General features: G+C 41.8%; 1 protein-coding gene, 1 long non-coding RNA gene and 1 pseudogene across 2 annotated transcripts in view; 2 read left to right on the top strand and 1 right to left on the bottom strand.

The window, feature by feature from the left end:
- The window catches only part of LOC120572791, a 363,596-nt pseudogene that overhangs the window by 80,934 nt on the left and 255,795 nt on the right, over nt 1-26,867 (top strand).
- LOC120572752 (zinc finger protein 729-like) overlaps nt 1-26,867 on the top strand; it is a 111,042-nt gene that overhangs the window by 38,021 nt on the left and 46,154 nt on the right. The window lies entirely within an intron of this gene.
- Nucleotides 12,005-19,818, bottom strand: LOC120573000. The gene is made up of 3 exons (XR_005641575.1): nt 19,731-19,818; nt 17,173-17,363; nt 12,005-12,192 (listed from the first exon to the last, which is right to left on the bottom strand). It is a non-coding gene; the product is annotated as an uncharacterized LOC120573000 (long non-coding RNA).

The raw sequence follows: 26,867 nt of genomic DNA, 5'->3' as shown, positions 1-26,867 counted from the left end.
TTTAGTCTAAGCATGGGTCTATAGTGTTCAAGCAACGGGCAAAAACTGTAATAAAGTTACCTTACCCACACACCTCTCTGGTGGACAGAACATATGATACCAATATAGGTCTTACTGAAGGCATTTGTTCCGCACTCTCTAAAAACATAAATAAATAAAATTTATAGTCGATAGAAAAAGAAAATATATACAGTACAGGCCAAAAGTTTGGACACACCTTCTCATTCAATGAGTTTCCTTTATTTTCATGACTATTTACATTGTAGATTCTCACTGAAGGCATCAAAACTATGAATGAACACATATGGAATTATGTACTTAACAAAAAAATTTGAAATAACTGAAAACGTCTTATATTTTAGACTCCTCAAAGTAGCCACCAGATTACTGCTTTGCACACTCTTGGCATTCTCTTGATGAGCTTCAAGAGGAAGTCACCTGAAATGGTTTTCCAACAGTCTTGAAGGAGTTCCCAGAGATGCTTAGCACTTGTTGGCCCTTTTGCCTTCACTCTGCGGTCCAGCTCACCCCAAACCATCTCGATTGGGTTCAGGTCCGGTGACTGCGGAGGCCAGGTCATCTGGCGCAGCACTCCAATCACTCTCCTTCTTGGTCAAATAGCCCTTACACAGCCTGGAGGTGTGTTTGGGGTCATTGTCCTGTTGAAAAATAAATGATGGTCCAACTAAACGCAAACCGGATGGGATGGCATGTCGCTGCAGGATGCTGTGGTAGCCATGCTGGTTCAGTATGCCTTCAATTTTGAATTAATCCCCAACAGTGTCACCAGCAAAGCACCCCCACCCCATCCCCATCACACCACCTCCTCCATGCTTCACGGTGGGAACCAGGCATGTAGAATCCATCCGTTCACCTTTTCTGCGTCGCACAAAAACACGGCGGTTGGAACCAAAGATCTCAAATTTGGACTCATCAGACCAAAGCACAGATTTCCACTGGTCTGATGTCCATTCCTTGTGTTTCTTGGCCCAAACAAATCTCTTCTGCTTGTTGCCTCTCCTTAGCCGTGGTTTCCTAGCAGCTACTAGACCATGAAGGCCTGATTCGTGCAGTCTCCTCTTAACAGTTGTTCTAGAGATGTGTCTGCTGCTAGAACTCTGTGTGGCATTCATCTGGTCTCTAATCTGAGCTGCTGTTAACTTGCGATTTCTGAGGCTGGTGCCTCGGATGAACTTATCCTCAGCAGCAGAGGTGACTCTTGGTCTACCTTTCCTGGGGCGGTCCTCATGTGAGCCAGTTTCGATGTAGCGCTTGATGGTTTTTACGACTGCACTTGGGGACACATTCAAAGTTTTCGCAATTTTCCGGACTGACTTACCTTCATTTGTTAAAGTAATGATGGCCACTCGTTTCTCTTTACTTAGCTGATTGGTTCTTGCCATAATATGAATTCTAACAGTTGTCCAATAGGGCTGTCGGCTGTGTATCAACCTGACTTCTGCACAACACAACTGATGGTCCCAACCCCATTAATAAGGGAACAGATTCCACTAATTAACCCTGACAAGGCACAGCTGTGAGGTGAAAACCATTTCAGGTGACTACCTCATGAAGCTCATTAAGAGAACACCAAGGGTTTGCAGCGCTATAAAAAAAGCAAAGGGTGGATACTTTGAGGAATCTAAAATATAAGACATGTTTTCAGTTATTTCACACTTTTTTGTTAAGTACATAATTCCATATGTGTTCATTCATAGTTTTGATGCCTTCAGTGAGAATCTACAATAGTCATGAAAATAAAGTTAACACATTGAATGAGGTATGTCCAAACTTTTGGCCTGTACTGCATACTCTGCCATTTAGGCTATGAAGGAAAGTGTGTGTATTTGTAGGGTAAGACTGAGGACATAGACTGTAGAAATGCTAACATACAGTCTATGAACAAACCCTTTTATATGGCTTTAAATCCAGTGTAAATATTCAGTCCACAGTCTGAATTCTATTTATTGACTTATTTTATTTCCCAGTAGTAAGCAGGAAGTAAGGTCATGGTTAAAATTCTGGGTGTATTTCATTCAGACCAACCGTGTATGACCGTGAACATAGACCGTGTATGTGTGTATGGATGACATATTACGCCCCAAACACTGGAATAGGCAGCATGTTGAAGGTAACAATCAGCATTCACTTTAAACATCTGTTTACCGTAACCATAATCACACACACACACACTTTCCAAACCAAGCGTATGGAGGGAATTTGCCACTGGGAGCTGATCAATAATCAGATAGATCTGGTTAACAAGTTCCAAGCTCCTGAGCCTCTCCACAGCTCGGTAATAGTCTGTTTGTTTGGATCAGAGGGAAAGTCGGCCACACTTCTGCTCTCAGAAAGAATGAAGCTCCACTACATTTAGAACGGCTTGGCTTTCTCCCATTTTAGAACAAGGTCAACAATGGGAGCAGCTGGTAGACACACACATACTAATACTTTCTACAGACACACACATACTAATACTTTCTACAGATACTTTCTACAGACACACACATACTAATACTTTCTACAGACACACACATACTAATACTTTCTATCTTTTTCTCTTTGTTAGAGAGAGAGAGAGAGAGAGAGAGAGAGAGAGAGAGAGAGAGAGAGAACAACAAACAAAGGAACGTTTCCCTCCAAAACAAACGGGGGTCGAATGGGAAGCTAACTTCAGCGTCGTTGATGCAACAACACATGAATATGAACTACTAGCTAGCCTGCTACATTACATTACATTACATGTCATTTAGCTGACGCTTTTATCCAAAGAGACTTCCAATTAAGTGCTTTCAACCCTGGAGGTGTGAACTCCAGACAACAAGTAGTAAGAGCAAGTCCATTAGCTTTAGGTCTCTCAGCGCAATTGACACTATATTCTCGAGGAGGAGCACTGGTTCGGGTGAGCCAGCATGTCCTGACGGAACGTTTGCTGCGGGGTATACGATGGACGGCTGGGAGAATTGGCGTGTCGTGTGTCTCTCTGCTCTCTCCGTGGAGGACGTTGAGGATATCTACCTATTCGGAACCATGATAACTGGACTGCTGCTGATTGGAGGATGCTTGGCCCTGGTTTATCGAGAAATTAAAAAGACTCTGGTAGCTGTCCAAAGCCCAAGGAAGCTGCCTGGCCTGACTGAAGCTGTTGAAAAAGCGATCAGTTTGCAAACTGGGATTATTAATCGCGTGATGGAATACAACATGGTAATGATTCGCGGCTTGGATACCATCATGCAGAAGGTCACTGAATTGGAAAGGAAAATTGACCAGTTGAACGGATGAACAATAGAATGTCTGTTAAATTAGAGCAGCCATTCGTTTAGACCAAACAAATTTAATCTTTCGGCCCCCTTATCTTGAACGGCCTTCCAAGGCCGTTTCTTGAAACAAACAGTCACCCTACTGGGGCTCTGCAAGCGAGACGCTCTTGTTCCTCCCCCGTCTCCCCCAGTGCTTGCTGATTGTCGTATCGGTTCTGGACTGTTCAAGGGTGTCACCATGGCAACGTGCTGTGTTATCGCTATGACATTCTGCGGACTGAGACACTAGTGGGCTGCCGGGCTGTGCGTTTCTCAGCAGGCCAAACCCCCTTCCCCACGCCCTACCCCGAGTCCCACGCCTTCGCGGCGAAATGTGCAACTGTACATTTATGTTATGTTGTATTGTGTTATGTTGTGTTATGTTATGTGCAGCAGTGCAAATGTACTGTTGTGTGTTTATGTGCTGAGGTGTTTTTTCCTGTTCCCAAACTGTTCTTATCTTTATGAGGATAGTCTGAGAGCCGCTTTTTTGTTTCCCTCCCCTCTCCTCATGTCATGCTGTATCTGCGAGAGTTAGGAGAGAGTTGTGATGGCGCCGCATATGGCGACTCGGTGTGTTTGTGCATGTTGCTTTAATGCTTTAATGGGACTTGCACCTACGATACCACGACACATCCCTCGTGTGTGTAAACATACTTGGCAATAAAGCTTTTCTGATTCTGATTCTGATTAAATAAGCTAAACTACAAAGAGCCATATGAAAGAGCTAGCTAGCTTCTGCTCAGCTTCGTTAGCATTAAGCAGCCGAATGGGAAGCTAACGCATGCGCAGCTCTGTCTTCTCTTGTCTCTGAGTGCCGTGTAAAAGAGCAGTTCTTAAAGTGTTTAGCTGAGTGTGTGCGGGTTTACCTGGAGCTCTGTCTTCTTAAAACTCACTAATAACCACCCGTGGCGCTACCATTGGGCCCACCCATTTTGACCCAGGCCTATAGTGAGTAGTGAGTGATTTTAATTCTAGCAGTTCATCCAATAAGCAGCCCGAGGAAAGTTATGAGTAAAATCTTCTCAGCCAATCAGCGGCTTCTAGCCCACGTGTGGACTCTTAAGCCTGCCCACAGGCTGCATCGTCACCAGCAAGTGATCCAATGAAATGAATGACGTTTTCGCGCAAGCTTTTCAAGCAAACTCAATGAGACAGACACAGACTGTAGCAATTAGCTAATATGAAACGCAAAGCAAAGCAGCTGGTTTTCATTTAAATTCAGCAAGAAACGCTTTGATGAGCAGGAGGAAGAAACTCCTGCCATTTTAAGTAACGCGGTTACAAGTGACGAGTCATCCTGCTCGGCCGCCATCTCCCCATCAAGTCCACCCGTAGCCACCCCTTCACACCAGCCAGGCAAGTAAAGTAGGCTAACATTAACGTTAGTGTCTGGCTGTCTGTATGCAGAGGGAACCCGAGAGAGAGAGAGAGAGAGAGAGAGAGAGAGAGAGAGAGATATATATATATATATTTTTTTTTCCTTTTTCTATCGACTATAAATTTAATTTAATTATCTTTTTAGAGAGAGCGGAACAAATGCCTTCAGTAAGACCTATATTGGTATCATATGTTCTGTCCACCAGAGAGGTGTGTGGGTAAGGTAACTTTATTAATACCCGAAGGTAGATTTGGCTTACAGTGGGGAGTTGGGTGGGTCAGCGTCCTTTTTAAAACACACATACATACACACTGTGTGTGTGTGTGTGTGTGTGTGTGTGTGTATGCTCTCCACCTTATCTTCTGATCGTACAGATCCACATGGCCGTGCGATGCTTCGGTCACGCCACTCTCCACTTTATTCCTATGGGTGACGTCAAAGGCCGTCTAAATATAAATTCATTTTAAGCATTTTAATTTATTTTTCCACCAGAGTCCATTTAATTAAAACAGAAATGTTACGATTATTAAAACACACTTCATTCAAAGTGCACAGAAACTAAATAAAACTACCAAAATCCGTCTTGGTTCATCTTTCCACTGTTCCAACAATCACCACTCTGGTTTGGTTGATATAAACCCTTAACGCACCCATTTACATGTTGAAATATGCTGGCTCTATACACGCTAAAAGTCCTGATTATTTACATGGAGTCTGGTGGAGATATGCTGGCTCTATACACACTAAAAGTCCTGATTATTTACATGGAGTCTGGTGGAGATATGCTGGCTCTATACACGCTAAAAGTCCTGATTATTTACATGGAGTCTGGTGGAGATATGCTGGCTCTATACACGCTAAAAGTCCTGATTATTTACATGGAGTCTGGTGGAGATATGCTGGCTCTATACACGCTAAAAATACTTATGTATCCGCGGTGTGTTTCCTGTGTTCAGCTCCGTTAGTTAGTTTTGGAGGGAAAACGCTCCATTGTTTGTTCCTCTCTCTCTAAAAACACGTCTTTCTATTCCCACATTAGATCTCTAACAACACAATGAACGGACGATACACCGAGAGGTGTGAACATGTTACATTTCACATTACATTCTAGGAGGAGAACTCTGAATCTAGTAGGTCTCCCCCTCTCTACTTTCCAAAGAGCCGACCATTAGAGCCGAGCCAGCATTTGGTGCGCCAGCGGCAGAAAGCTGCTCCAGCCAGTACCGGTCTATGAGAGGAGAACACGGACCTGAACATGGCTGCTATCAGAGTCCCAGTCTGCTGCTGGTCTTCTGGGGACCTCGGTGCTCCGCTGCTCCGGGTTCTGGTCGTCCTCCTCCATTCCCCTCTGGTCCTGAGATCCAGCCAAGGGGGTAAGCTTCGCTTCAGAACTCGAGCCATCTATGGCGCCATTTTGTTGCTACCTGGCCATCACCTCCTGTTAGCATTCCGCTGACCGCCATTTCTTTTTTTTACGTCACTTGACTGCGAATAACTTTACATCTGAAGCGTTTAAAGACTCTATTTGTCCGTTGTTTATTTCTAAAGAAACACAACAATGTATAAAAGGCTCCATTACCTTGTACCTCACGTTATGGCTCCGTAGCAGACGTTTTTGTAAAAATAGGCTAACGATTGGGTCACATAGTAGAGGAATTACAGTATAGTACAGGATAAGCTTGCAGGCAGTTTGGCTTACATGAGCTGTTTAGGTTTAATTACTAATGTTAACTAGCCTGTGCCCATGTTATCTCCTTACATATACCTACGCTCTCCGTCTCTGTAAGATTGGGAATGATTGAGATTTCTCTTGGCGCAGCTGCCAGAAGACTTCCAACTTTCAGACACGTTGCTCACGTCACATTCTCTCAGTTGGAGGCTGCACAGTAAAGCTGGCCATCACCGGAAAAGTGCTTCTAATAGCCTTCACTGGTCTCCGTCCAGAGCAACGGGGTCTGTTGGTCCATTATATACTGTCTATGGATCCAGCACAGCTCCTCTTCTTCCTCTTCTCTTCTTTAATGGCGGATTACTAACAGTTTGTAGGTGCATAGCGCCCCCTGCTGTACAGGAGGGTGTGACCTTGTTCCTGCAGCCAATCAGAATGCAGTATTCACCCAGGCCATGGTATATGTTCAATGTGTTCAATAATAGAAATTTGTAAATTATTTCCAGTCTTGTGTAAAGTACTTGGAAGCAATACTTGAGTAAAAGTACAAGTATGAAAAAAATAAATCGACTTTGGTAGAAGTTAAATTCTCCTTTTAGAATATTACTTGAGTAAAAGTCTTAAAGTATCTGACATTTACTGTACTTAAGTATTAAAGTAAAAAGAATGTTGTGATATTATATGTACTTAATTTTCAAAAGTAAAAGTGAAGAAAAACCTTGATTATGATCTTTATTGTGGCTTCCTAGTAGTAGAGCATAATATTCGGGGTTTCCACAACCTCGTAAACATCAAATTCAAACATCAACAAAGAGAAAAACAGAAAATTAATTGAATTTTTTTTTGTGAACCATTTCTTGTAAATAAGGAAGACGCTGAGGGGAAATGTAGTGGAGTAGAAGGGGAAGTTTCCAGAAATATTAATACCCCAAACTGCAGTAAAACCTGCCTGAGACCCAGAGTCTGTCTCCATGTCTAAAGAATGTCTCTAAAACCTGAATAATACCACAATATCACTCACAAGTCTTCATCATTATGAATATCCAGCCAGAATATGCTGTTTACATGACCTGTATCAAATATTAAATCATATTGGTGTGAATGTAAACATACTCAGTGAGTCAGAAACTTTATATTTCAGCTTCATTTTTCACCAAAAACACGTTCAAACGTCTTAAAGCACGATGACAAACAGCCCAATATCTTTTTTATTGGGAAAGTATTATTACAGAAATGTAGCTTTGATCAATGGAAAGTGTTGCCATATATATTTATATTTAATAATGATATAAACCAGATGAGTCAACAACATTTCAGTTCATCAGGAAACATTGTCATGTCTTCTGATTGGCTGATCCTGTGGAGGGGGCGGAGCCAGAAGCTTGGAGGAGAAGAATCACATTTAAGAAAAGCTCAAAACACACACACAGACAGACACACACACACACAGACACACATAAAATAAAGCTCAAAACAAGTTCTGCTGCTTCTCTTTGCATGAAATGAAGTGAAAAAAACTGAAAAAGTTCAAAATAAGTTTAACAGCCTGTTTTTATATTAAAAAGAAGAGAAGAGTTGCAATATTTTGAGGAAAAAACATCTGAATACTTTGCGAAAAAAGTTGTAATATTTTTAGGATAAAAATGTTGAAATATTATGGGCCAAAAGTCTGAATATTATAGATAATATATAGGAAAACATGTTGGAATATTTTGTGAAAAAAAATAGATTGAATATTTTGACATAAATGCTGAAAGATGTTGGACAAATTTGTGATGTTTCCTTTCAACTATTCCTTAGGTTGATTTTTTCTCTGATTTCTGAGAGGATTTATGGACGTTTCTAGATTATGATTCCTGTTCTCCGCCTCCTCGCCCACACAGAACTAAAATCTGGATATTTTGAGAACAAGTTGAAATGTTATGAGCAAAAACTCACACTATCTTCGAAAATAGTTTGAACATTTTCTTTTTTTAAAGTCACATATGGAAAACTGAAGTCAGAATATGTAACACACACACACGCACAGAAAAGCTGAAAAATGATAACTTTGATACTGTGTCTTTTTTCTCTGATTTCTGGAGAAAACTGGAGTTGAAATCTTTTTGAAAAAGAAAAGATACACGGACAGACAACTGAAGTCAGAACATTTTGAAAAAGTTGTGAGAAAAACTGTGATGCTGAATATTATATATAATACGTAGAAGACCTAGCTGAAACATGTTGACAGAGAAGCTGAGAAATGATGTTGGATGTACAGACAAGTATCCGGGGATTACTTTGATTCTACTCTGATTACTTTGATACTACTCTGATTACTTTGATACTACTCTGATTACTTTGATACTACTCTGACGTAATGCAAGCACGTCACAGAATCAACATGGTGGCTGGGTGGTAACAAATGATCTGGTATCACAGTTACATGGTAAGCTAAAATATGTTTCACAAAATATTTCTTAGGCAAGAAATAAACAATAGACCTTTTTCACGGCAGACATGTTGACATGTCATAGTAGGAAAAGCACAGGTGTATTCAAAACCATTACTGATGGCTGCATTCCACTTAGGAGAGGTCCTGGTATTAAACCATTAATGATGGCTGCATTCCACTTAGGAGAGGTCCTGGTATTAAACCATTACTGATGGCTGCATTCCACTTAGGAGAGGTCCTGGTATTGTGCATGCTGACTCACTGAAATATCTTACTGAGACACTTAATGGAACTGAGCCATCGTTAAGGTTATCAATCTCAGCTGTGCTTCTCCTACTATGACAAGTCAACATGTCTGCTGTGAAAAAGGTCCATAGAGCAAAAAGGCTAAAACAAGTAAGGGGGCCGTAAAGATCAGCCATGCCACAGGTCTAGGCCCAAATGAGAAAGCAGCCCGGAGAAATTACTATTTTGAACATTGCTGCAACATTGAGAGTTTCTGTGCATCCTAAAGTCCTTAAACATGTATTCCTAAAATGAAAATTAGACTGACTTCCTGTCAGGCAAAAAAAAGTAACATGTAATATCTTTCTAAAGATGAGAACAAAGTTTTTACCAAATTTCAAACATACCTACATATTCCAACTGAAAAATCTTTAAAACTCTTAAAGTTCAGGCAGAGCAGCCGATGTCATTATGAACGTCGCAAATTAGTGTAAAGTTGAGTGTTCTGAGGAAAGGCAGAAAACCGTCCAGCTGATCCAGGATAACATCCACGGTGTTCAGAAGATCAAGTTACTGCTGGTCAGCCTTCAATGTGGAGAGAAGATCAGAATATAACAACACAGCTATCAGGGCATGAGGAGGAGGCAGGAGGAAACAGCTTGGCTCAGAAACATGTTCACTACGAGGCAGTGTGAATGCGCTGGTGTCTTTTAAGGTGATCAGCACGAGAAAAAGTTTCCCCACATTGTTCACACCAGTACGGCTTCTCTCCAGTGTGAACACGTCGGTGCCTTTCAACTTCTCCTGGAGTGGTGAACGTTTTCTCACATTGGTCACAGCTGTAAGGTTTATCTCCAGTGTGAATGCGCTGGTGTCTTTTAAGGTGACCACTCTCAGAAAAAGTTGCCCCACACTGATCACAGCTGTATGGCTTCTCTCCAGTGTGAACACGTCGGTGGCTTTCAAGGCTACCACTCCTAGTAAAAGCTGCCCCACATTGATCACAGCTGTACGGCTTCTCTCCAGTGTGAATGCGTTGATGTGTTTTTAGGATACCCTGTTGTGTGAAAGCTGCCCCACATTGATCACAGCTGTACGGCTTCTCTCCAGTGTGAATGCGTTGATGTGTTTTTAGGATACCCTGTTGTGTGAAAGCTGTCCCACATTGATCACAGCTGTGTAGATTCTCTCCAGTGTGAACTCTCTGATGAATCTTTAAATATTTTGATGTTGTGAAGGATTTGTCACAGTGCTGACAGTGCTGACGTTTGGGTCCCTCTCCTCCTCTCCGTTTCTATAGCAACAGACAGAGAGAGAGAGAGTTAGTGAACAACCTTCTTTAAACCCTGGATTTGCTCTCACTCACAATTGTAACTCTTCATACAATAATTTTTGACAAAATGAAGGAAAATATGTGGCGGTTGCAGACATGTTATTATGGAAGGGGGATACTTATTTCATAACACAATCAAGTATCAAAAACTGTGGAGGACACGCTGTTGGATGCTGTCCTCCTCTCCTCCTTAAATGCCTAACAAATCTATCTCTTTCTCTCCATGACCCTGTCTTTCATTGGTTGAAGCCTGAAAATATTGTTATTTATTATTCACAATATATTTATAGCACTATTTAACGTGTGATTGTGTAAAGGTGTTGCCAAACAACCCCCCCAGAAGCATTTTTCACCTGGGTCGAACATTGGGAGAGTTAGCGTAGAGTAGCGTTATCAGCTGACTAGCTTAGCGCAGGGGCTAATGGATCCAGTGATGTATCTTGTAAGTTACCCCACTAATAATGCCCGAAATTATACCAAACTTCTACACTAGTACAAATAGGTTATGCACTCATAAAACGATGGATTGGAAAGTCTGTAAGTACACCAGAAGTGTACGTAAATAACACTTGCCTGGTGGCTTCTCGTCTCTGCTGCTGTTACTACCGGGCAGTAGAGTGCTTAGGGACCGTCTACAAATCTCACCAAAAAGAGATGCAACAAAAATATTTATTAATTTAATGATTAAATAAGGTAATGTCTCCAAACTTACCTCAATTATAACTTGTCTCCTGCTAGTTATACTACAGCACTTACTTAAAAAAAATAAGTTAAATTAATAAATATTTTTGTTGCATCTCTTTTCGGTGTTGTAATTTGTAGACGTCACTAAGCACTCGTCTTACAGCAGCAACAACAACAGCAGAGAGCAGAAGCCAGCAGGCAAGTGTTATTTACATAAACTTCTGGTGTACTTACAAACTTTCCAATCCATCGTTTTATGAGTGCATAACCTATTTGTACCAGTGTAGAAGTTTGGTATCATTTCGGGCATTATTAGTGGGGTCATTTACGAGATACAAGCATGGATCCATTTGCCCCTGCGCTAAGCTATTCAGCTGATAACCTTAACTCGTCCAATGTTAGACCCAGGCTTCAGGGGGGTTGTTTGGCTCGAGGTCATGGTGCAAAGGACCCTAGGGTGAAATTACATTAAAAAAATGAATAACAGAACGCAATGTGCGGCGGCTGGTGGTGATTGTGAGGCGCACCGCCACACATTAGTCTGTATGTGGGAAACACTACTGACCACTGCTCTGAAACTGTCATAATCATACCAATCAAGGAGTTAGGCTACTAATCATTTAGACACATTAACAGTTGTAGCTAGGGCTGCACAATATATCCTAAATGTTGTGTTAACTTGAAACGGGTAAACCTTGTGGTGCATTCAAAGTTATTGTAAAATACCCTTTTATTCCTCCCTTTTTTGTACTGATACGAAAAATGTATCCGATCTGTGACTCAAAACCGTGATCCAAACCGAACCGTGAGTTTGGTGATCCATTGCACCTCTACTATTTTACATGTATGTATATGCATGAGCATATTGCAATGTGGAGAGTCATTTATATATAAATCCTAAAAGACATTTGTGAAACCCTCTGTGTGCATTCATTAATATTGAGATTAGATTTCTGGGACTCTTCAGTCTGGAGGAATCTCTTTCCTTCACTCACCTCCTCCTTCTTCCTCTTGCTCCCTCGCTCCTCTGAGTCTCCCGAGGCCTCACTGACAACGTTCCTCTTTCCCTCCTTCTTCTTCTCCTCCTTCTCCTTGTGTTTCTGCATGTACTCGGCGATATGGTCGGGGCCGTCCAGGTTGTCTTGTGGCTCCCATGTGTTATCCTCACTGGAAAGGTGAGTGCAGACAGAAGAAAATCTCCTCAGGCTTTGTTTTTAGGCAATACATTCTCACTCTAATTGCTAATTTGGTATATTCTTTTTTCTATTGCCATTTTGTAAGGTTATTTGCGGGTCTGCAACATAGTGTCAAAATACCAAACCTTCAACTTTGAGAGCATGATACAATGCCGACATTTATGCTGTAGATTAGCGGTTTTCAATAATAAATAATTATATTTTATTAGCCTGGATGCCAGCCGAACTTAGCCCCGCCCACAAAATTCGAGGTCGGGAAGTTCGGTCTGGAGTCGCTCTGTTGAGAAGCAATTATTGCCCGAACAGGATCTGTTCGGACCAATCAGATTGTCGGACAGATGATCAACAGTAACAGAATCAACCACGTCACCAAAGAACGCTTGGGTTGAATTTGTTGAGATGTGTAGATTCCACCATCGCGTCTGTTACAGAAGATATCGACAGCGCATTCATTTTAAAATCCTCAGCGGAGTAGCCTCAACAACTGTACGAAAGCACGGTAGCGTTATATGGTGGAGCGAGATAGAGAGAGACTGAAGAGAGAGAGCGTTATATGGTGGAGAGAGATAGAGAGAGACTGAAGAGAGAGAGCGTTATATGGTGGAGAGAGATAGAGAGAGACTGAAGAGAGGGAGCGCCGGCGCTAGATCAAAGCCGTGAATCAGAGAAATAAAATGTGTTTTCGCTGATTCATCTCCAGAAATGCGACTGTAGCGAACATGTCACTATCACTAACGTTATCCACATTTATATTTACACACAACAAATGATATATCCAGCTTCAAAAAAGTCTAAAAGTCGGAAGTTAGAACGAATGCATTGTGCAAAGAGTGGTTGCTATGGAGACGATACACAGTGTTGAGTTCTGTTGCTCTGATTGGTTGGAGGTCTATCTAATGAATGCAGAGGCATTTTTTTTCCTGGTTCGGTTGGAACACGCCCCATAATCACAGCCCAATGGAGCGGTTTCAGACTCATATTCTGACTAGAATCTGAGTAGGACCATGTCCGGCTAATATTTTATTTAAATCATGTAAAAAATTTAAAAACATTGATCACTGCCTGATTAAAATAAATGGGCAGGAGATAAAAAGAGTGTATTCCACTAAATTCCTGGGGTCCTCATTGACGACTCTCTCAGCTTTAAATGTCATATCGACTATCTTGTAAATAAATTGTCCAAGTATATTGGCTTGTTTTATAAGATCAGACATTTTCTTCCTCTGTCTGCCCTTCTCACATTGTATAAAACTCTCTTTGAACCACACCTTAACTATTGCAATGTGATATGGTGTAACACTTTCACCAGCCATCTTAAAAAACTTATATCTTTGCAAAAGAAAGTCATGCGGGCTCTGTCTTGGTCAGAGATAAATTCCCCCACCAAACCTCTATTCCACCTTTTTGAGTTACTAAGACTGACTGAGCTAAATGAATACCATAATGCCTGCCTTATGTTCCAAATTGTCAACAGGCTGAACTCTAGATTGAGTAGTCTTGTTCCTATCTCCAGCCCCCAGCATACCTACCAAACGAGAATTAAACCACTTATATCAGGAAAATGTCGCTGACATGTGCGCGCCAGTATGAGTGTTGTCTGTAGGGGGCCGCAGATTTGGAACGGGATTGATGATGGCCTCAATCTCCAACTTTAAAAGACAACTAAAAAAATATTTCTTATTAACCTACATTTAATATAAAACTGTTTTTTTCATGGACTACTGGGATGTATGTGTATGATTGTATGTAATGTCATGTATGTACTGGTGCGCCACTCGCGTGCAACTAGTCATCATCATTTGTGGTAATTGTGTATTCTATAGTCTGTACCACAAATTTTTGTTGAATCATGGGCCCCCACCTATAAGCTTTTCTAGCTTCTTTGGGGGACCCATTCACTCAACCCAATTAATCTTGTACCCCCCCAGCTGTATTATTGTAATGTTTCAAGTGGTATTGTGAATAAAGAATAAAGAAAGAATACGTGAGGCACGCCTCCCTTCTGGGGCGCCAAAGAGCCACAGGGGAGGCGTGACACGCAAGAAAAAAATAACTCTGTATGCAGCTCTATTGATATCGGTAATTGTGCGTGCGTGTATTAACTTTAAAATGCGTCGTTTCCTTGTCCCAAGTCAACAGAAGTCAGCATTAAGGGAGGAGACAGGACCCAGCAAAAAACGTAGGAAATATGATCCTGTGTACTTAAAGTTAGGTTTCACCTGGTCGGGGTCCGAGGCTGCACCTCTGCCGCAGTGTGTGGTCTGCAAGGAGGTGCTAGCAAATGACAGCACCTCCACCTACTTGTGTGAGTGTGGGTTTTCTGCACTGACCCTGATTAAAACCAAATACAGATCAAGTCTGCAGGTGGAGGACGACTTGTGTTTATTTCTCTCTGCAGTGCAGCCCCGCATCGAACATCGAATCAAAAGCGCGGCCTCATCGTTCCCACTGATTAAACTGAACCTCAAAGTTGTGTTGTCTTGAATGCATTGGTTGGGCCATAGAGTTGATGCCGCTCTTGTAGCACAAATGATGTGAATGGTGCATTTTGTCTGTTGTTTAAATCTGAGGTTTCATGTGGCTGAAATCGTTAAAAAATGTGATGAAAATATGTGAATCTGTTTGATCTGATATCATGCCTTCAATGCAGTTAAATGTTATCGTGAACAAACAGCGTTGTCGTTCATTGATCAGAGAGCTGTCCATTGTGCTGATTTTGTTCGAGACGATGTGCATCTCCTTCAAATGTGAGCTTAAAGGAATATTTCACCGCTGGAAAGCTGAATATATCTTTAAATTGGGTCACTTATGTAGTAGAAATGTGAAAAACAAATTGAAATTGGTGCCTTCTAGGCCGAGAAAAGCCAGAAAATGTGTTTTGGTCTTATATGGATGAAAAACACCAAATCCCAGAATGCACCTGCTTCGTTGCTTTGAGTCCACTCCCAAGCCACGCCTACCGCTTGACAGACCCGGACAGACCGACAGAGGCATTCAACTCAACTCAAGCGTGTTTTATTGTCATTTCAACCATATACACGAAACAACGTTTCATCGTGACTCAAGTGGTGTTACACATTTAACATATATAAAAACAACATTATATAAAAACGACATTATATAAAAACGACATACGAAACAGGCTACATTTAGTACACACACTTTATAGGCTCCGTAAAGTTCAGCTAACGCATACTAGCATTAGCGCTTGGTGGGCTGTAAACACCGAGCATAAACACAGCCATGAATTAGTGTGTAATGTAGAATGGTCGGCATTTAACAGTCACAAACTCCACCAGCAGTTAGCAGTTAAATGGATACAAATCACCACATTTCTGCGCCACTCGGCGTTAACACAGCCCACCTCTTTTACCTGGCGACATAGCATCTCTAGCTCGGAGGGCTAGCAGGCCTGGTAGCTGGACAGTCCGGTACACTATTCAGGCAGGTTTCCACAACAACAAAAACACGGCAGTCTCTGAACTCACGTTTGGAGTGTCGTTGAAGTTGGATGTAGTCCAGTTTGTGGTCTAAATGAGCGGACACTTGCAAGCAGGATCCGTAAAGTTCAGCTAACGCATACTAGCATTGGTGTAGCTAAACACAGAGTATAAACACAGCCGTGAATTAGCGTGGAATGTCGAATGGTCGGCATTTAACAGTCACAAGCTCCACCAGCAGTTAGCAGTAGCTAGTTGGATTTTATTTCTACACCAGTCCACCTCCACGGGCCGGGCGAGCAGCCTGGTAGCTGGATAGTCCCGGTTCCGTACACTGTTGTTCAGGCATCTTTCCACAACAACAAAAACACAGCAGTCACTTAACTCACGTTGGGAGTTTCGTTGAAGGAGGATGTAGTCCAGCTTGTTGTTTAATGAGCAGACACTTGCAAGCAGGATGGCTGGGACAGGTGGACAGCTAGCATTAGCTTTCCACCTAGCCGATGAGGATGTCCCCTAGCCGGCTAGCGGCATTGAGCGACACCGCTGGTCTCCGTGCAGGCGAAGCTCGTGTAGTCGTGCATTGCGTCTGTAATAACGTTTCCTCCATATTCTCCCGATCTGTACCGATGTATCCGGTGGTACACACGTCCGGTAGTTTGAATGCAGATAATTGTTGTAAATGTTTTCTGCTGAAAACCGAAAGCCTGTTTAGCGAAGATTCAAGATGGCTGACAGTCGTTTATCGTCGGAATACCTCGGCCAGACTCGGCAGTCCAACCCCTGTGGGCGTTGAAAACATACGGAAGTAGATCCTACTACTGGCTGTAGTCCTTGCCTCTGGCCCAAAATCTTCCAATGACGCAAAAATCGTCATTTTACGTCATCGGAAGATTTTTTCCAGGCCCCAAATGCAGAAATCTCTCATCTCAGGGGGACATGAGGGAGGGAGGCACGGTCATTCAGAAATACTATCGGGTTTCTACTGATACAAAGCTGAATGCTAAATCGGTGAAGTATCCCTTTAAGGCCCAGACACACCGCGCTGATTTCAGCCGGCGGGTGTCGTCGGCGGTAGCTTTGGCGCTGATTACACACGTTAAGCATGTTTTGATGACTTGTTGATAGGCCTACTGTTCACTGATTTTAAAAGTAGCCTCAATTAGGCCTGCATGAAGTTGGAAATGATTTGCTGTTGCAAATAATCGTTTATGAATGCACTTTTTAAAACGTTGTGGAAATAAAATTTCTTCAAATACAATATTAATTTTTTTTTTACATTTTATCAGTTGTTTTTGAAACTCATCGTTGCCTAAAACACACAAAAGATGGCATTTACTGCAGAGGCGTGTGTGGGATTGGGCAGGCGGACGGGATTTAGGGGAAGGGGCTTACCTACTCTAAGGGGAGGCTCATATTCACCCAATCTGAAAACCCCTGGTGTAGATTATTTGCAATTTGTATCTCAGGACCAAGAACACCAAGAATTAATATTATAGACTCATACTTACTCTGAGAACCCCTTCCATTTCAGCAGAAACTCTACTCTTCCCTTTACCACTCTGTGGTCCAAAATCTTCTCCACCTCATACTCCTCCTCTTCCTCCTCTGCTGCTGCTGCTGGAGGATCTGTAGGCTGCTCCTCCTCTTCCTCGGCCTTCTTTCCTGCTACGGTGGCCAGCTTGACGTCTGCTGAGGGCTCCTTTGGTAGACCCAAGGGGGAAACATGCAGAGATAACGATACAAGGGTTAGAAGAACTAATGGGAGGTGGGAGTGAATTATAGTTTACCATGTTTTACTATATTAAAATGTTCTGTTTGAATGGAGAAAATGCAAGGGCTGATGAGGTGACCAATCCATAGGACTTCAGAGTGTCAAGTATCTCCTGCATTAAAACTGAAATAACTACTAAAATGTTGTGTTGTCTGTCGGGGAATAATTGTAAAGATTTACAAAGTAAATGTTTAACGTTACACCATTTTATATCTAACTGGGATGTTTTGGGACCGATTGTGGCCGGATTGCTGCAGACGAAGTAACGTTACACAGGGTGATACACTGGTAAGAGTTAATGACGTTTAGCCATGTATGCAGCTCATTTAAATAGCTCACTTTACCGTATTGTGTCAACAACAGGCCTGTCACGATAACAAATTTTGCTGGACGATAAATTGTCCCAGAAATTATTGCGATAAACGATAATATTGTCGTTGAGAGACCATTTTCATCTAATATAATGATAATGGCATAATAATACAGGTACATTTTTTCAAAGATCAATAAACTTTTATTTCTAAAGAATATTTAACACTGGAACTGGAAGACATTTTAAATATCCACAATATGTCTTTGATCTCTTTAGTATGTCGTCTTTCACGCTGTTGTTTGCCGTTTGTGACCCGTATGTTCTCCCAGGTAATTCATAGCCTGCTGGCTGTCAGACATTTGCAGCATTCCTCGAGTGTTTGTGTGATAGACTACAGACTCTGGACTACATTTAACAATTATTTAACACTAAATATTACATTTAAATAATATATAATTAATAAATTAAATCTAGCTATATGGCTATCTGCCACATGGCAAGTAAATGTTTGTAGCAAAATAGTTCTGTTTTTCAGTCTTCATTTTGGCGAAGGTGCGGCTTCTGCTCCTTTGCAGGTCGGAGCTTCGTGGGGGCGGGCCGACACACACAGACACACACACACACACACACTGGCGCAACTCTGACATACTTTCCACACTCCGTGTCCGCGGACAGCTGTAGGCTTGTACCGTTAATGTTCTGTGCATTGTCGGACACACATCTCAAAAACTAAAGCCCTTTTTGACCATTTGTCACCAGCCTAAATATACCTCATATTTGAGACTTTGACGAGCTTTTATTTTGAAACTGTACATCAGAATGTCTTGATACTTAATGAGTCACACCATGGGGTCGTGTAATATAACCCTGAAGTGGATTTATTGTTTGATAACAGGGCGTTTCCTTTTAAATTGAATCCAAAATCATATCTAATTTGTCTCATATTCGAGACTTTGACAGGCTTTTATTTTGAAACTGTAATTCAGAATGTCCTGAAACATTGTAGTTGACACATTGAGAAGGAGTCCTCTCCATCTGAGGTGAAATTGGTCTGTGGAAGCTAGGACTTTTATTTTTTATCATTTTCTGAATGTGTAGACAATACAGCTAATATATGAGTTTTGGGGGGGCACTTATTTTGGAATTCAGCATATCATGCAGTGACAGGTTGTGAGGTGTGCTAAAATCTTTCTTTCTTTCTTTCTGACAGACAGGCAGATAGACAAGCAGGCAGACAGAATAAATGAATGGGGAATTGCCTTCGTCAGAAAATTCCCTGTTTTTAGTTTTGAAGGTCTCACCGTAATAGCAAGTGTATACGCGCACCGCGAAGTATAGGGGTGGCTAGTTTGACCGCTCATTTTGAAGTGGAGACTGGCTTGACCGCAGTTCACATGAACTTTTTCTGATGGTTTTGTCACTTTTTTTAAAAACATTTCAACGCTTTTTTTATTTATGGTAAATAAACCTAATTTAAATGACATTATACCTAATTCTTGAGTTTGAAAAACAGCAGAAATGATGAATTATTTTGACTAATAGAATAGTTAAGACCAGAGGATGGTGAGTGGCGTCTGACGGAGATGACTTCGGCGGCTCTCTGCTGCAGCAGCGCCCGGGAGGTGCCGGGTCACAACAGAGCGGTGTCCCGGTCCTCTCTGTCCGGTGGAGACAACATGTCTCAGTCAGTTAAAACTACTACTAACTAGCTTCTCTATTAGCCTCCAATCTAGCACTCCACACTGACTTTAGCTTGTGCTCTGGAGAGCTATGTCTGGCAATGCTACACTAACTGCTAACGATGCTAGCGGGCTAACGACGCTAAAGCCGTTGGTATAACAACGTCTACAAACTGTGTGGACGTCAAACGATATTAACATATATACACAAACACACACACACACACACACACACACACACACACACACACACACACACACACACACACACACACACACACACACACACACACACATGTTTACCTTCTTTCCGGTTCAGTGGGTGTAATCAGCGGTCCGGTAACGCGGACTTTTTACCGGAGAAAAAGAACAGATTCTCTTCTGATCATCAGGATAACGGTCGCTCCCTCTTCACCGCCGAGGGCCCGCCCCTCTGCCCTCACAACGACAGCTGATTGGACGGGAAGTTAACAGCAACCAATAGAATTAAAGTAGGTCAAGATATTTAAAGAAAAACAAAAACAAAACTATTTTACTGTAACACTGAAGACACATTCAATATGAATTATTTAACCGTTACAAAAAAAACAAACGGAAACATGATATAATATAGAGTATAAATAATTAAATCAACCTGAACTTTTCTTTCTTAAATATTATTTAAATATTTAAAATCCAGCATGTAGAAAGTGTGTGTGTGTGCATGTGTGTGTGTGTGTGTGTGTGTGTGTGTGTCTGTGTGTATTTGTGTGTAAGTGTGTGTGTGTCACTTACATAAACACACACACACACACACACACACAGAGACAATCAACCTGTCATATGTGTAGTAATAACAATAACTGAACTTTTCTTTCTTAAATATTATTTAAATATTTGTGTGTGTGTGTGTGTGTGTGTGTGAGTATATGTCTTGTGTTATTATTGTATGAAATGGTTTTTTTAAGTTATGATAAATGTTATCAAACTCCAATAACAGAACTATGAATATTTCAGGGAAAACTCCAGATGAGGGTTTAGGGCCAAAATCCATTTGTGATGTGCTGCTCCATTCTGACCCCCCCAGACCTCTCAGGTGGTCTGGGCCACGTCTGCTTCCTGTCCCCAGAGTCCCAACTAAACAGTGGGGAGCAGCCAAGGGGGTGAGCTTCGCTTCAGAACTCGAACCTCCCATGGGATCGCTTTGTTGCTACAACAAACTTACCTCCCGTTAGCATTCCGCTGACCGCCATTTTGTTTTTACGTCACTTGACAGCGAATAACTTTACATCTGAAGCGTTTAAAGACTCTATTTGTCCATTGTTTATTTCTACAGAAACAAGAAAATGTATAAAAGGCTCCATTACCTTGTACCTCACGTTATGATTCCGTAGCAGATGTTTTTGTGAAAATAGGCTAACGATTGGGTCATAACCACGCGACTTACTGTCGCACAGTAGAGGAATTACCGTATAGTACAGGAGAAGCTCACAGGCAGTTTGGACTTCCATTAGCTGTTTAGGTTTAATTATTAATGTTAACTAGCATGTTAGTGATCAATAATTAGCCTGTGCCTATGTTATCTCCTTACATATACCTACACTCTCCGTCTCTGTAAGATTGGGAATGATTGAGATTTCTCTTGGCACAGCTACCAGAAGACTTCACACTTTCAGACACGTTGCTCACGTCACATTTACGTTGTCTCCGTCAGTTGGAGGCTGCGCAGTAAAGCAAGTGATCACCGGAAAAGTGTTTCTAATAGCCTTCACTGGTCTCCGTCCAGAGACACGGGGTCTATTGGTCCATTATATACTGTCTATGGGAGCAGCGCTCACTTTCTCTGCTCCACACATCTGGAACAGACTCCCAGAAAACATCTCTCCCTTCTTTTAGATCAAGGCTGAAGACTTTAGAACATCTGTCCTGTAGGGCTCCACAGCAGCTGGTTTCTGGTTTAATACTGGACCAGTCCCAAAGATTGGTGTTCCCATCAGTCCCTCAGACCCAGAACCACGGGGAGGTAGAGTCCAGGTAGAAATATACACAAGTTATCCTTTAAATATCAACACGTTATATACACATACAGATACAGACAGGTAGGCTACTGTGTGTTAGCTTTAAACTTAAATATATGTATATATGTAGTTGGAAGTAGCTGATGGTTTTCTCCAACTTCTGCCCAAATTCCCCAAAAACAGGTCAACAGCGCCATCAAGTGACGGAGAGAGAGAACTGCAGGACATTAGAAACTAAAGCCAAACTAATGAAGTGATCAAATAAAACTAGCCAGAAGAAATAAAGATGTGTACATGTGAGGGAACATGTGAAGACTCCATTATTCAGCCTCTCTCAGTGGCCACCGGGAGGCCATGGCAGGGCTTACCGGGGGATCTGGTGAAGCACGCTCAGCATCCTCTCCTGGGGGGCTCAGCAAGCTGGGGGCTCGGAGTATTTGGGCTGGGAGGCCGAGGTCCAGGGTGGCTTCGACCTGAGGAGGAGGAGGAGGGTGTCTGGGAGGAGAAAAGGCTGATGAGAGGCCCTCTCATTATTACAGTCTATGACATAATGAGCTGGCCTCTGGTAGTGGCCACAGAGAACTGCTCTAAAGTTGTCTTTGTAAAGGCCTTTTAGGCTTTACTTCAATATGAAGTTTAAAGGGTTAAAGAATGGGACATTACTGAAAGCCCTCTGATCATCGTCTGCTCCTTTCTTAATGAAGATTTATCACTATTTCATCACTCTTTCTGTGGTGAAGGTCACATGACACAAAGTGGAGTTACCTGGGATGTTACTCTGTATATGTTCAGGGCTTTTACACCTTCAAATACTTTAATACTTGCAGATGGAAAACTACTTTAATGTGACTACAACTTAATTTTTAAATTCATAAGTTGATCACATTCATTCCTCCCAAACACTCCTGTGTGGCGTACTTCAGGGCCCATATAACATCTTAAAAACATCTTAAAGCCCACAGATATGGAGCACCTCTCTGACTTTATAGATGAATTAAAATATTTCTTCCCTTTCAAAGTGCTGACAGCTCAGCTGGTTAAAATCTGCTCCAACACTCAGAAGGTTGGGAGTTCAACACATGGCAGTGTTACTACACATATGGCAGGTTGATTTAATTATTTATTCTCTATATTATATCATATTTCCGTTTTTTTTGTAACTGTTAAATAATTCATATTGAATGTGTCTTCAGTGTTACAGTAAAATACAGTTGTTTTTTAAATATCTTGACCTACTTTAATTCTATTGGTTACTGTTAACTTCCCGTCCAATCAGCTGTCGTTGTGAGGGCAGAGGGGCGGGCCCTCGGCGGTGAAGAGGAGAACGACCGTTATCCTGATGATCAGAAGAGAATCTGTTGTTTTATCCGGTAAAAACTCCGCGTTACCGGACCGCTGATTACACCCACTGAACCGGACAGAAGGTATACACATATGTGTGTGTCTGTATGTGTTAATATCGTTTAACATCCACACAGTTTGTAGAAGTTGTGATAGCAACGGCTCTTAGCGTCGTTAGCATCGTTAGCATTGTTAGCAGTTAGTGTAGCATTGCCAGACATACCTCTCCAGAGACCAAGCTAAAGTCAGTGTGGAGTGTTAGCTTGGAGGCTAATAGAGAAGCCAGTTAGTGGTTGTTTTAAGTGACTAAGACATGTTGTTGAAAAGTAAAAAAAAAAAAACTGTCGGAAAAAGTTCCATAAAAAGAAAATGACAAGGCAGGTGTGTACGGTGGGAGGAGGGGGGGGGAGGGAGCAGGTGTGTGTTAATCAGCTGGGCAGCACAGAGAGAGACCGAGAGGCAGAGCCAACACAGAGACTGACAGCAGAACATAACAGAGGAAAAAGAAAAACAGAAACTCACAGCCAGCACAAACACAAGGGTTAAATAATCAGTTATTGACGTGCTCTGACCAATGAAAGGTAATACTAATCTACTGAACAACATGTTGATTTTCATAATTATTTTTGAGTCACTATGATTCATGCTAGAATTCATAAATTAATAAAAAACAATGTTTGAAAAAAACAACAACTCCATTTAGTTTGTTATTAAAGGTGCCATGGCATGAACATTTCACTTTATGAGGTTTTTTAACATTAAAGGTGCTCTAAGTGATGTGACGCGTTTTTTAGGCTACAACATTTTTCGACATGGATTTGGTTGAGTCATGAACGCGCATTGTGGAAGTAGCTTACGTGTTAACGCTAACACAGTGATGACTCAACCAGCTACTTCTTGTCTGTTATTGGCTGGAACTCTGTTTGTTATGGTTCGTGGTGCAGGTTGGCGCACTTTGTTTTTGTTGCCGTTCGTGGAGCCTGGGCTGTCTACAGAGACCGCGTTTTTTACAGTGTGTTCAGGGGACAGGCAGCTAGCAGATAATGAGGAGATGTTTGCTGTATGTGATGAAAAATGTTGTAGCCTAAAAAACGCATCACTTCACTTAGAGCACCTTTAATATGCATTCCCCCAGCCTGCCTTTGTTCCCCCAGTGGCTAGAAATGGTGATAGGTGTAAACCGAGCCCTGGGTATCCTGCTCTGCCTTTGAGAAAATGAAAGCTCAGATGGACCAATCAGGAATCTTCTCCTTATGAGGTCATAAGGAGCAAGGTTACCTCCCCTTTCTCTGCTTTGCCCGCCCAGAGAATTTGGCCCACCCATGAGAGAGAGACATCATGGCTTTCAAACGAGCAAAGTGGCAGTTGGTCAAGACCACACCCCCACCCTCCACCTTCCCCCCCTCTCTCCTCCTCAATAGCTACAGACACAGAAATGGCACATCGTAAAGCTCATTGTGGGACTGGGTCTAGTGGCTGTAATTCTGCACCAAGGCTGAATTTTGGGAAAGAGACTTCAGATACAGTATTAGGGCACCACTAAGGTCTATATAAAAGAGACTTCAGATACAGTATTAGAGGACCACTAAGGTCTATATAAAAGAGACTTCAGATACAGTATTATGGGACCACTAAGGTCTATATAAAAGAGACTTCAGATACAGTATTAGGGGACCACTAAGGTCTATATAAAAGAGACTTCAGATACAGTATTAGAGGACCACTAAGGTCTATATAAAAGAGACTTCAGATACAGTATTAGGGGACCACTAAGGTCTATATAAAAGAGACTTCAGATACAGTATTAGGGGACCACTAAGGTCTATATAAAAGAGACTTCAGATACAGTATTAGGGGACCACTAAGGTCTATATAAAAGAGACTTCAGATACAGTATCAGGGGACCACTAAGGCCTATATAAAAGAGACTTCAGATCCAGTATTAGGGGACCACTAAGGTCTATATAAAAGAGACTTCAGATACAGTATTAGAGGACCACTAAGGTCTATATAAAAGAGACTTCAGATACAGTATCAGGGGACCACTAAGGCCTATATAAAAGAGACTTCAGATACAGTATTAGGGGACCACTAAGGTCTATATAAAAGAGACTTCAGATACAGTATTAGGGGACCACTAAGGTCTATATAAAAGAGACTTCAGATACAGTATTAGGGGACCACTAAGGTCTATATAAAAGCATCCAAAGAGCACCACCTTTAACATTACATAATGCAACATTTTACATTACTGTTAAAGTGGCATTTATTTGTTAAATAAATCTCAGCGTCATGTAATAATTTATAACAAAAACCAGAGACATTAGATATATTATTACATACTGGGTTCAGGTTTTTATTACAAAACGCATCAGACACACACACACACACATACACACACACAGACACACACATACACACAGAGGTGTGGACGGAGCGAAGTTACTCTAGGATAAATAGCTTTGAAATAATTTTTACAACTGAAATTAATTGTTTTGTTAAAAGGGAAAGTACCGAAAAAAGGTACCGTTGGGTACCGGAACCAAACGTCAGTTATCGGTACCGGCATCGGTAAAAATGTGAACGGTACCCAACCCTAGCCACATGTAATATAAGATGAAGTTAACTGTTGACACAATACGGTAAAGTGACCTATTTGAATGAGCTGCATACATGGCTAAACATCATTAGCTCTTACCAGTGTATCACCCTGTGTAACGTTACTTCGTCTGCAGCAATCCTGCCACAATTGCTCCCAAAACATCCCAGTTAGATATAAAATGGTGTAACGTTAGACATATTCTTTGTAAATCTTTACAATTATTCCCCAAAAGACAACACTACATTTTAGTAGTTATTTCAGTTTTAATGCAGGAGATACTTGACACTCTGAAGTCCTTTGGATTGGTCACCTCATCAGCCCTTGCATTTTCTCCATTCAAACAGAACATTTTAATATAGTAAAACATGGTCAACTATAATTCACTCCCACCTCCCATTAGTTCTTCTAACCCTTGTATCATTATCTCTGCATGTTTCCCCCTTGGGTCTACCAAAGGAGCCCTCAGCAGACGTCAAGCTGGCCACCGTAGCAGGAAAGAAGGCCGAGGAAGAGGAGGAGGAGGAGCAGCCTACAGGTCCTCCAGCAGCAGCAGCAGAGAAGGAGGAAGAGGAGGATTATGAGGTGGAGAAGATTTTGGACCACAGAGTGGTGAAGGGAAGACTAGAGTTTCTGCTGAAATGGAAGGGGTTCTCAGAGTAAGTATGAGTCTATAATATTAATTCTTGGTGTTCTTGGTCCTGAGATACAAATTGCAAATAATCTACACCAGGGGTTTTCAGATTGGGTGAATATGAGCCTCCCCTTAGAGTAGGTAAGCCCCTTCCCCTAAATCCCGTCCGCCTGCCCAATCCCACACACGCCTCTGCAGTAAATGCCATCTTTTGTGTGTTTTAGGCAATGACTTTCAATAACCACTGATAAAATTTAAATATTTTTTAATATTGTATTTATTGTATTTTATTTCCACATCGTTTTAAAAAGTGCATTCATAAACAATTCTTTGCAACAGCAAATCATTTCCAACTTCTTGCAGGCCTAATTGAGGCTACTTTTAAAATCACTGAACAGTAGGCCTATCAACAAGTCAACAAAACATGCTTAACGTGTGTAATCGGCGCCAAAGCTACCGACACCCGCCGGCTGAAATCAGCGCGGTGTGTCTGGGCCTTAAGCTCACATTTGAAGGAGATGCACATCGTCTCGAACTAAATCAGCACAATGGACAGCTCTCTGATCAATGAACGACAACGCTGTTTGTTCACGATAACGTTTAACTGCATTGAAGGCATGATATCAGCTCTAACAGATTCACATATTTTCATCACATTTTTTTACGATTTCAGCCACATAAAACCTCAGATTTAAACAACAAACAAAATGCACCATTCACATCATTTGTGCTACAAGAGCGGCATCAACTCTATGTCCCAACCAATGCATTCAAGACAACACAACTTTGAGGTTCAGTTTAATCAGTGGGAACGATGAGGCCGCGCTTTTGATGCGCAGAGGTGTTGGATGTGGGGCTGCACTGCAGAG

The sequence above is a fragment of the Perca fluviatilis genome, chromosome 14 (genome assembly GCF_010015445.1).
Source record: "Perca fluviatilis chromosome 14, GENO_Pfluv_1.0, whole genome shotgun sequence".
NCBI classification, from domain to species: Eukaryota; Metazoa; Chordata; class Actinopteri; order Perciformes; family Percidae; genus Perca; species Perca fluviatilis.
The sequence above is the reverse complement of the archived record's forward strand: the minus strand, read 5'-3'. Positions and strand labels throughout refer to the sequence as shown.